The sequence below is a fragment of the Mauremys reevesii genome, linkage group 3 (assembly GCF_016161935.1).
Source record: "Mauremys reevesii isolate NIE-2019 linkage group 3, ASM1616193v1, whole genome shotgun sequence".
In the NCBI taxonomy this organism is placed as follows: domain Eukaryota; kingdom Metazoa; phylum Chordata; order Testudines; family Geoemydidae; genus Mauremys; species Mauremys reevesii.
In genome coordinates this window covers 131,360,805-131,372,579 of record NC_052625.1, presented here as the reverse complement: position 1 = coordinate 131,372,579, position 11,775 = coordinate 131,360,805, and positions in this window count along the sequence as shown.

The following is an 11,775-nucleotide window of genomic DNA, read 5'->3' as shown; positions in this document are numbered from 1 at the left end:
AGATCCTGGCCTACACTCCAGCCCCTGTATACTGCCAGAGCAGCACAGAAAGATCAAAAGGTGAGCTGAATGAGCAGCTGGAGATTCCTTAAGCATGAGGGAATCCTGAGCAGACATAGAGGCAGCATAACTGGTTCTATGTTACCCATTCCAACCCCCTGATTAAGGAGGTGTAGGAGGTGGCATGGCTGGAGCACTCTGTATTTGGGCAATCCATGGCTGCTGTAACAGTCCCTCAGGAAACATTTAAAGCCATCATAATTGACAGCAGCCCCAAGGCTGAGGGTTGAGGGACCATAAAAGTGATGTAAAAGCACCTTTGCATCCACCCACGTCTTAGTTCCTTCACTCAGTGGAACTCAGCTGGGTCTGAGGGCTGCGGGCCAGAAGTCTAGCGGTGGGAAAGATGTAGAACGACACCACAGCTAGGTGTAATATTGTCTGTTTGGCAAGTAAACCATTTAGAGCCACCCCTAGAAACAGCAGAGACTTAACTTCTCATGCTCTGTCACTAAAGTGAAAGCAGCCATGTGATCCAGACGTCAAACGCAGTTTCTGACTGAGGTATAGGGGCGGTATTGGATTGTTCTGATGAAGCTCAATACTGTCAGGAACCTGTCCATGGGAAGAGATGCCCTAGATGTCAAGAAATTCAGACGTCCCTATGAATTCAATGTTCTGAACAGGCGTTGGTGTGGATTTTCCTGTGCCAGCTGAAGGACCAGGTATAAAAACAGAGAAAGTGGTGTCCTTATGGCTGTCATGGAAAAAATGGCCAAGCATTGTGTTTGGATCAGAACAAGCCTTTATTGAATACAAGCGTGCAGGGGCTGACAGCTATCAGAGCTGCCCCCCTGGCTCAAGGAACACACAAGCTTTTAAAGCTTAAAACCACAAATAAATTACACATACTTTCATCTTAATTACCTTATTTGGAATATATTGCAAAATCAATACAAGGTTCAAAAGCAAAAAGAATAATTATATTCCCTTACTTGGCCTTTCCTGTTGTTATTCACAGTCTGGTTCTTTTGCGGTTTGACTTTTCTAACAATACTATTGTGGTTGTATATTTCTTAAGCTTGGCTATTTCAAATTGTTCTGTCTGGGAACTTTTCCACTCCGCCTCCTCATGCCCCTTACACACAGAAAGCCATTGTTCCATTTTGGGGACTTTCCATTCAGCCCCTCATATATGGAAACATGCTCGGCCAATACTTTAGGCCTACTAGCTTGACCAGAGTTTTACGGGCCCCTTTAGGTTTTCCTTCACATGGCAGACAACACCTCCTGGTAGGATCAACATTTGAGTAGCCAATTATCAAGGTACAGAAATACCATGAGAGACTGACAATGCAGATGAGCCATCACTACTGATAGAACCTTCAAGAACATTCCTGAAGCAGAGGAGAGGCCAAAGGGGAACACTCAAAACTGAAAATGATCCTGGCCCCCCACAAATCCGAGGAATCTCTTGTGAGATGGTGTATCACTATATGGAAGTACGCATCTTGGAGGTTGATTACCAAAAAACAATCCCGTAATCTAGAGAAAGAATTATAGCTACTAGATCACCATCCTGAACTTCTGGGAGCTCGTGAATTTTGTTTAGAATCTTAGCTCTAGAATTGGTCTCCACCTCTATTCTTCTTTGGCCCAAGGAAATAGTTGAAATAGAAACCCTTTCCCCTGTATTGAGCAGGTACCAGTTCTATTGCTCCTAAATAAAGAAGAGTGTTTACTTCCTGCCTTAGCAGGGGCTCATGAAGAGGGATAGGGAAGGGGAATGAGGAGGAAGAAAGGAGGTAAAGTTATTGGTATAGACCAATTATATTACTTTCAGCATACATTTGTCTGAGGTGATATGCTGGAAATGGAAGAGTCAGTTTCCAAATGGGGAAAGTTGGCAAAACAATGAAACTAACAGGCTAATGAGAGGGGGGAATTCAAACCTTCAATTGTCCCATCAAGCCTGGTGCTTTGATGATGACACTTGTTACGAAGCCACGTCAGATAGGTTAGAAGCTCTCTTCCTCTGAAACCTATGTATTCAGAGTCCTTGTTAGGTGTATAATATAACTCCTGGGGAGTTCCACGGGTCTCTAGAATCCAGAGAATTGCACAGGGTGGGATCTTTGACTTCTTTGCAATTTGCTGAACTTTGGTTTGTTTGCAAGAGTACGGTTGCCTAATTAGCATAATGTAGCCTTGGAATCTTTAATGATATTTAATTACCCATCATTGTTCCCTGCAAACAACTTCCATCCATCAAACAAGAGATCCTTGACCATATTCTGGACTTCTCTGGGGAACCAGGACAACTGTAGACAGGAAGCCCTATGCATCACCATCACCATAGAAATGGAATGGACCTTGGTGTCTGCAGCAACAAGCACTGCCTGAAATGATGTTCTTGCCAGAAATTGTCCCTCAGCACTGTCCTTCAGTGGCCTAGAATTGTTCCCTTTGATCTGAAGGAAGGTGTTAAATAAACAAACCAAATTTCATGTTGTTAGTAACGTTGCACTTGGCCGTCCACGCTTGGTAAATTGCAATGCAGAAAAGTTGATGAGTAGGACTTCCTTCCCAGAACATCCAAGAGCTTTTTATCTCTGTCATACAGGAAGAATTTATAATGGTGTTGTTTGCCCTACTTGTTCACCATATCAGCAACCAGGGAATTGGGAGGTGGGTGGGAGAAAAGGAATTCAGAGTCCTTGTTAGGTGTATAATATTTCTTCTCAGCCCTCTTACAAGTGGGTATCACTGTAGCTGGGGTTTGCCAGATGGTCCTAGTGAGTTCCAGTAGAGCTCATTAAGAGAGATGATGTTGCACAATGTAGAATGTCCAAGAGCTTGTTTTGGGGTTCTCCAACCTCCACAAGAGGTATCTGCAGAGAGTTTTGCACCTGCTTAACAAGGACCTGGAAATGCCAAAAATCATTGGCCATCGATGGAGAGAGTAACATCAGGATCTCATATGGCAAAGAGGGTGAGGTGATGGTTTGTGGCATGGCTTCTTTGTCTGCCCTGGTCTCGGGTTCCTCAAACATTTCCTCCTGTTGCTGGGGGGCGGGGGAGAAGCTTGGATCTCCCTATTATCCCAGTGGGATAGGGTCAGGCTCCTAGAAAACTGCCAATGATAGGCTGCCCAGGAATCCCAATATGGTGATTGAGGCCCATATGCAGAAGGGGTGGCATCTGGAGTTGCTCCCACCAGGAGTGATGAGGTCCTGAAGAATCTTCCCTGCCCTTTCAGGAGAGAGGGTTAATGTAAAGATGTATTGGAGAACCCTGCACTGAAATGGAAGAAGCAGAGGGGATGTCATCATCAGCATCCTCTTCTTCTTCTAATGGAGAAGCTCCCACAGAAAAAGGGGAACAATAGTAACGGGGATGCAGAAGGATCCAGAGACTGAGAAGTTCTCAATACCAAAAGATGCTCGGTACCTGCGAGCCATGGAGAGTCTGGTTCAGCAGTCACCACCCAGTCTTTCTGGTGTATGAAGGCCTGAGGTACTGAATAGTGCTGAGGTGCCAAATGGGGTTGCGGTACCAAGTGTTTGTCCTTGTCCAATGGTACCGGAGGCTTAAGGCACTTTGAGGCTGGAGGTTAGAGTCTTATATAGTATCACAAAACTTAGTAAGGTCATCAAGAGAGAAGTCAGAGTTGATGGTACCAATCTTCTATGTTTGGTGCTGTCCCCATCAGGGCACCACTCCCACCCCCCAGATCATCCCAGAACCCTGTTTAGCCTTACAGTCATGTTTTCTCATGTCCTCTTTACTGGAGGAGTCTTTCCCCTCTATGGTACAGAACCTTGAAAGTTGTTGATCTGGCTGGACACTGAGGTCTTTTTGAGGGAAAATCCTTGGGAGGGGGACTAGATCCTCTTCTGAGAGGATTTGAGAGGGTGGGGTCCAAGGATTTTTCCTTCCTAGGAGACTGTTGCACTAAGGTGGAAGGGGTGCTAGAAACTCCCAGAGACTGATTTCCAGGGGGTCCTGACCTAGTCCAAAGCAGTGCAGAGGGAACGCTCCATTATGAGTCGTCAACATTTGACTTCTCAGTTCTTCTGAGCCCTATATTTCAGAGCTAGACTGAAGCTGCACTTCTGCAGTACAGGCAACTTGCCCAGCAGCAAATGCACTTAGAGTGTCCATCACTGACCAAGATGGCCTCTTTGCACAAGAGGCAGTATTTAAACCCCAGTGAACCAGGCATGCCTCTCACAGGGAGAATTTCCCACAGAGGGAATATAAAGTCTCTATAACCAAAAAAGATGTTTTGTTTGTTTTTGTAAAACAACACTAAACTAACTACAACTAACAAACCAGCTAACTAATCTAAAGAGAAGCTCTGTAGCTGCCAACGTAGGCAAGAATTGGACATACTAGCTGTGTCTCGAGCTGAGGTGGTTAACAAGGAACTGAGGGGGTGGTTTACCTGTGCAGCCTGGTATAGCCTCGGTGCGGGGCACGAGAATACCATAGCCCATGAATGGATACTGATATTGAAAATCTCCAATCAAGAGCGCATGGCCCACATGCACACCCAGAGTGACACTACTTGAAGATGAACCTTCTTTCTTGTGGAAGTTTCATTGCAAATGAAAATCAATGCAAAAACCTCAAGTTTTGCAGTTTTCACACAGCCTCGGTGAAAACAATGGGATTGCTAGGAGAAGAGTATGGAAAAGTCACATCAAATTAAAAGCCACTAAAAACTGCCTTCCCCCTTAACTCCCTCTCTGTAATTTGGAAGATGAGAGCCTCATGAAAGAGAAAATAGAAATCTTTGATGGAGTACTTCACTAAAATATAGTGCTGGATCTGACTAATACTTATGCGTGCTAGAAGTCCATTTTCTTTCACTTTGGTGAAATTATCCCCATAGCTGCTACTTACCTATGTAAGGGTTCACAGGACTGGGCCCAAAAAACTATTGTTAATGAAAGCAAATTATTTTGGCTGAAGGATAATAGCTCTCTGATGCTTTGGCTTATGGCTTCATGCTCTGACAACAGTACCACAGTTTTAGGTTTTTTTCCCCTCTGGCATCATACCTGTGACACCTGAGACTGGCTTGGGACCTGGTATCACAGCTTCAGGAAAGTGAAGAGCAAGAGGATAATATGGGAAGGGCCAGCCCAGAGGGAGGAGGCATGACTTATTCCATCTCAGTGGACGAGCATCACAAAAGAAATTATTATAATGTCATACAGACGTTGTCAACAACATCAGCAAAATACAAGGCAGAGCGTTGGTGCCAGCCATGCTCATAAATATATGTTTAGCACAGCAGCTATAATAACATGCATATCATCACACGAGAACAAATTCCTGTCACATTGTTGGAGGTAGGGAAAAAAATGCTCTCTAAAATGCCTCACATGAAAATTCAATGCTCCCATTACCGGAGAGTGCAGCTCTCACAGGACAAATAAGACTACGGTCTGAAAACTATTTTAATAAATCAAAACTAAATACATGACTGTCTAGATTCTCTTTAAGGGTTTATTTTGACTTTGGCTTGGTGTTTTGTAGAGCAGTGTACAAGAGCATTTATTGTATCGTGCGTATGTGTGTGTGCGCGCGCTTATAAACACAACAGGCAGAAACAAGTAGCACTTGATCATAGCTTTCTCTGATCCCAGCCAAACTGCTCAAAAGCTTCTTCTAGTACCTTGTCTTGCTAATAAAAATACTATGGGCAGAATAAGTGAGGAGCAAGCCCCTCCTTTAAAATAAGAAACGGACACCATAGTCTGCAGAGCTGGGGGTGGCATCTGAGCCATGGCCCAACTGCTTTTAAGCAGATATATGGAAAATAGAGTTACCACTTGACTGGTTTTTGACCAGCCTGGCCACTTTTAACTCTTTTCTTGCCAGTTGCCAGTCAAAAGATGTAATTTGCCAGGTTTTCTTGCTGCATGCACATGTGGCTGTGCACATCAGAGCTGGACGCATGCTGCACCTGGCACCCAGCTCTCCCTCCATGTGCTCAGCATGTCATTTCCCAGAACCTCACCTGCCTGCTGCCAAAACTGCAGCGGCTCCTCTCAGTGTCACAGAAGCCAGCTGGGAAGCAGGACTGACCAGTCACCAAAGGGTGAGGCTTGCCAGCAGGGATGGGTAAGGTAAGAAGTGGGGTGGGAGAGGCAGGGGCTTCTGAGAGGGGACAATGGAGGGGCTCTCTCAAGAGCAGAAGCTCCTAGGAGGGTTGGGTGTAGGGGTTCATAGGCCAAAGGGGGTCAAGTTGTTAGTGGGTGGGGGCACTTGAGAGAGGAACTGGAGGGGATGTAAATCCATGCCACCCACCCACACACCCACACCCACACACACTGAGTGGCACTCCACAACCTCAATGGATACAGTATGGGTGGTGTTGTGGGGCACTACTCTGGGATTTAGGAGACCTGCGTTCTATTCCTAAATCTGCCATTGACCAGCTATGTGACCTGGGACACGTCATTTTGACTCCCTGTGCCTTGGTTTCCCTTTCTGTCCTTTGTCTGGCTTGTCAGTTCAGGCCATAAGCTCTTCAAGGGAAGAGCTATCTCACTATATGTTTGTCCTGTGCCTAACACAATGGGGCCCAGATCTTAGCTGGGGCTTCTAGCCTCTATTAAAACACAAATAATAAATGTATCTCTAATTGGTTATTGTCTGATGTGTTTGTACTTGTCATCTTCATACACCGATTAATAAAAGATATATTGATAAAGGGCCAGATTGTGAAACCTTTACTCACTTTGCAACTAAGAGGAGGAACTGCTATGCAATGAGCCCATTCATGGGAGTAAACGCTCACCAGGGGAAGGGGTTCAGAATCTTGCCTGCCCTGCCTTTATATATTATGCTATTATTGAATTTAACATGTCAAATGTTTATTTAGTGTATACGATTACTTACATATTTGTCTTTCTGGAAATGTATACATGTTACTTCTGGTCGGAATCAAGTAAGGGATCATGAACAATTCTTATATGTATTTTTTTTCCTTTTACTATAGTCATTTCAAAAATTAAGCCTATATTCATCCTCATAGTTTCAATTTGTTCACTCCAGTCTGTTTTCTTTTTGTATCGAGGGAGTCAGAGCTACAAGCTTCACAAGTCAGTTCAGATGGTTTTCTGCAATTTCTCTTTGTAGTGCTCTTTGAGGTCAAATCCATTACAGCGTGTGCTCAGACTGACTTTGCACACTTAACTCCACTGGGCCTACTGTGACATACTCAGCAGTTCACCTGAGAACCTGTTATTCATAGATACAGGAGATGTTAAAATTGATACATTAAAAAAAAATCTGTTTCATGCCTGCTCTGCACCCTTGTGACTGAATAACCTAGTGCACCTTAAAATGGTCTAATAAACAGCATACCATTTTTATGACCAAGATAAAAATGATTTTAGTCATTAGGTATTGCCAGTACATCCAAAGAGTATATGATTATGAGTTGTAAAGGCCATGAAGTTTAGCCACTGTGGCCCTTGCCAAGAGCTACGGCTACATGATCTTTTGCTTCCATATCATGCCAGTTGGGAAAGTAACATACATCCACAGATAAAGATGTGTAAGCATCTGCAGCTGACTTCTAAATTGAAAACATGGAGCTATAGTAACACTATTTTTTTTTTACTCACCGTGGACATTAAGTTGGGTAAAGTTCTATGTACAGCAGGGCTTTTGCTTTTTCTAATGCTTGAGCAGATTTAAAATACATCACTGACCTTTTAATGGACAGACAATTAGACTCAGATACCTGTAATTTGGCTCCTAGTGGCACAATTCACTAGCTTTTCACCTTCAGAGATCATTTTTCACATCCAGTTAAGACTGAGGTTATTATGGTGGTTTGGAAGAAAAAGCCAATAAGAGAGGACAGAGAAGGCATTAAAACTCCTCTAACTGGCATTTGGTCTGTCAGTTCTCACTAGACTTCACAATTTGGTGGTCTGGTAAGAATCCCAGCTGATTTTAGAAAATAAAACCATGTGACCATGATTGTTTTCCCATCTGCTTGTGGCCAGCAGATTGAGACTTTTTCTCAAGCGTGGACCTTGGTCCCAACATCCAAAACTTTATTGCCTCTCTATTAAACTACTGCTTCACGCTCTACATGAAATATGCACAGAAGCTGAAGATAAGAAAGCTGCTACATTCTGCACTAAGTGGTGTTTCTTGGTATGAGCACAACACTTGTACTCAGGGATCAGCACTGGTTACCCATGAGTTTCCACGAAGAGTTTCAAGTATTGGTGTTAAACTATTATCCCAAAATGGCCTGAGGTCTGCCTAACTGACAGACAGTCTCAGGGTCTTTCTACACTGAAATTCAAAACGCACAGCTGGCCTGTGCCAGTTGCCTCAGCCTCCCGGGGCTCGGGCTATAAGGCTGTTTAATTGTTGTATTGATGTTCAGGCTCAGGCTGAAGAGTGGGAGAGTCCCAGAGCTTGGGCTGCAGCCTGAGCCTGAACCTCTACACCCAAGCCCTGCAATCCCAAGTCAGCTGGCACGGTCCAGTCATGGGTTTTTAATTGCAGTGTAGACATATCCTCTCTCTGCCCAGGCATACTGTTGCAACTGCTATTAACAGAGGTGTTCCAGTTGGAGTCTCCTCAGTCTTTGTCCAGTAGAGATCTTGAAGAAATTATGGTGTATGAACACATAGAATGATTGTATGGTTCTGCACAAGGGACAGAGTTAAGGGTACACAGACACCTTTAATTTTGCCATATCCTGACTTTATTTTGCAATGTTGAGGAGGTTTGGAATGCCTGGTCTGGGCGTGCCATCCAGCTTTAACACTAGTTTCATGTCTGACTCAGTGAGATTCCATGGGCATGAATATAGGTAATTTTCAAGAAAAAAAATATATTTTTTTTAAATCAGTGACTTTAGATGTTATAAAAAGCAAGAGGGAAAGTGTGTCCTTATCACACGTACTGTAATGTACTTTCTTTAAATATTCTATAAAGTGCCTTTGATTTTCAATCAAAGGTGCTTTGTATCTCAGAGGTACAGTACAGTAGCTTGATTACCATTGTGTCATGGCATTTGCTACAATAATGACCTTTTTTGTGAATGACTGAGTCAATAAGCACATAAAATTCTCATATACTTTCAGCACTGGTGTTATTGCTGCCCTTCGGCTGAAGTAATTATACCTTTTTCCTTTCAAAAAATCTTACCCGGTGTTTTCTTTTTCCTTATTACTACTGTTCTGACTAACATTTAATTACTCAAGCACTGCTTGGTTTGGTGAGTCTGCTATCTATTGTTTGCCTCTCTGTGTTGTGAAAAAGAGAATTTACAGATTAACTGATTAGGGTGACCAGATGTCCCGATTTTAAAGTCCTGATATTTGGGGTTTTGTTTTATATAGGGTCCTTTTATTCCCCTCCATACACTCCTGATTTTTCACACTTGCTATCTGGTCACCCTATAGCTGATATGCAAGGATTTGATCAATCACAATTATCTAAATTCATAGACCAAAAAAAAGGGGTTTTTTATTTGTTTGTTTTTGTGGAACTTGCATAGGATTGTTATATGAAAATATGTTTAACCTAATTTACTCTTGAATATTGAAGTTTCCATATAAATGCTATGACAGGGCATAAAAGCATTTCCTGTTCTCCAGTACACAATAGGGTAAACTTCATCTTCCCTTTCCCTTCCTCTGGCTCATATGCTTAAGACTCATATGCTAAAGAATGAGAATATCTATGGAAAAGAAGATCAGATAGTTATGGCTCAGAACCAGGACTCAGGAGATAGGATGTAAAGCTATTTTAATAACTGATTTCTCAGTTCACTGGCTATTCTGAAAAAAAAATAATTTTGGATCAACACAAAAATGGAAGTTTTTTTTAAGTTTTAGCAAATTGAAAGGTCAAAAAATTTCATTTTGGGTCAAAGCATTTTGTTTTGATTGAGCGATTTTTAACTTTATTTTTCTGATAAAATTGAAGAAAATTTTGATATGAAAAGTAATTTCAAATCAAACTAGGGTGACCAGATGTCCCGATTTTATAGGGACAGTCCTGATTTTTGGGTCTTTTTCTTATATCGGCTCCTATTATCCCCCACCCCCATCCCGATTTTTCACATTTGCTGTCTGGTCACCCTAAATCAAACACTCAAATCATTTCATGTCAAAAATGCCAAAATGAAACATTTTGACTGAGAATTTTGAGGGGAGTTGGGCGGGGACAGACTCAGGGCCAGCTTTAAGCTGATTCACCCAATTCCCTGGAATAGGGCCTGCACTGAAGAGGGCCCCACGCCTGAACCTAAGGGGGACCCGCTCCGGAGGTCTTCGGTGGCATTTCGGTGGCGGGGGGTCCTTCGGTGCCACAGAAAATCTGGAGCGGACCCCACACCGCCAAAGTGCTGCCAAAGCCCTGGACTGCCACCGAGTATTCCAGTCGGGCCCCGCGGGTCATAAAGCCGGCCCTGGACAGACATATGGGAGAGTTACATGAACAACTCAGCAAAATCAACATGAATTCACAAAACATTTCAGTGTTGCTGAATCTGCATTATTTGCCATAAAAAGGTTGAGTTTAAAAATTTCGCTCAGTTCTAAACTGAATTCATTTCCTTGCTCTGTCACAGACTTCTTGTGTCACTTTGTTCATGTCATTGCACCGCTCTGTGTCTCAGTTCCCCGTCTGATAAATGGGGATAATGGCACTTGCTTTCTCCCACCTTCTGTCTGTTTTGTGTACTTTAATTTAAGCTGTTCAAGGCAGAGACTTTCTTTGTTTGTGCTGTACAGTGCCTCGTACAGTGGGACCCCAACCTCACTCTCTAAGCATTAACAAGTGCCACTGAAGTCAATAGAACAGGAGTACTTGTGGCACCTTAGAGACTAACAAATTTATTTGAGCATAAGCTTTCGTGGGCTACAGCCCACTTCATCGGATGCATGCAGTGGAAAATACAGTAGGAAGATATATAGATATATAGATATAGATATAGATATATACACACAGAGAAAACATGAAACAATGGGTGTTACCATACACACTCTAATGAGAGTGATCAGTTAAGGTGAGCTATTACCAGCAGGAGAGAAAAAAACTTTTTGTAGTAGTAATCAAAATGGTCCATTTGCAGCAGTTGACATGAAGTTGCAAGGAACAGTGGGGCGGGGGGGGGGGGGGGGTAGCGGGACATAAACATGGGGAAATAGTTTTACTTTGTGTAATGACCCATCCACTCCCAGTCTTTATTTAAGCCTAATTTAATGGTGTCCATTTTGCAAATTAATTCCAATTCAGCAGTCTCTCATTGGAGTCTGTTTTTGAAGTTTTTTTGTTGTAATATTGTGACTTTTAGGTCTGTAACTGAGTGACCAGGGAGATTGAAGTGTTCTCCGACTGGTTTTTTAATGTTATAATTCTTGACGTCTGATTTGTGTCCATTTATTCTTTTACGTAGAGACTGTCCGGTTTGGCCAATGTACATGACAGAAGGGCATTGCTGGCACATGATGGCATATATCACATTGGTAGATGTGCAGGTGAATGAGCCTCTGGTAGTGTGGCTGATGTGGTCAGGTCCTATGATGGCGTTCCCTGAATAGATATGTGGACAGAGTTGGCAACGGGCTTTTCACATCAACCACACTATCAGAGGCTCGCTCACCCATTGTTTCATGTTCTCTGTGTATATATATATCTTCCTACTGTATTTTCCACTGTATGCATCTGATGAAGTTGGCTGTAGCTCACAAAAGCTCATGCTGAAATAAATTTGTTAGT